This window comes from Emydura macquarii, unplaced genomic scaffold, assembly GCF_026122565.2.
Source record: "Emydura macquarii macquarii isolate MOO-44397 ecotype Brisbane River unplaced genomic scaffold, CSIRO-AGI_Emac_v2 contig_2636, whole genome shotgun sequence".
Taxonomy (NCBI): Eukaryota; Metazoa; Chordata; order Testudines; family Chelidae; genus Emydura; species Emydura macquarii.
The window spans coordinates 29,234,955-29,235,609 of NW_027132773.1; positions in this window are offsets into that span (position 1 = coordinate 29,234,955).

The window sequence follows — 655 nt, forward strand, 5'->3', positions numbered from 1 at the left end:
GTCTGAACTCAAGTGAGGCAGGCTCCCAGAATTTATTGAAAGATCAAGACTTATATCACCAAACAAGATAGAACATTGCTTCCCAATAAACTACTTCCAACTGAGTTAATTTCAACTATCTACTGCAGAAAAGCATTCCTTGTGTGCAACTATTCTTTGCATTTAATCCCAGAAGGTCTTTTTTTTTTTTTTTTAAATACAGCCCTTAAAAAACTCAATTACTTTTGAAAATGTTTATTTAGCTCTGTCTTAAATTCCTCCTAAATGCTGTTATCTAGCCAATTTACTCTATAAATGTAGTTTTCAAAATATTTAGTTTTAATTGTTCCATTAACAGCTTATTTTCAAAATGTTATGGGAAGTGTCAAGTAGTAACTATGAAGCCACATGGAGAACAACTCAGCAGCCTTTACTCAGGTTGAGTAGTCATACTGAAATTCATGGAAATACTTCTAATAAGATCCTACTCAATGTAAGGGTTGCAGAATATAGTCTTTGAAATCCAGAGAGCTATATATACCAACTAATCTCCCTTCCATATAGTGTTCTGTGCTAAAAAATATGATTCTGTACATATTTTAGTCAGTTTCATTCTCACATTAAACAGTTTTTCTATTTCCATCTGAAATGAAAAATTCAGTGTTCAACAGCACTA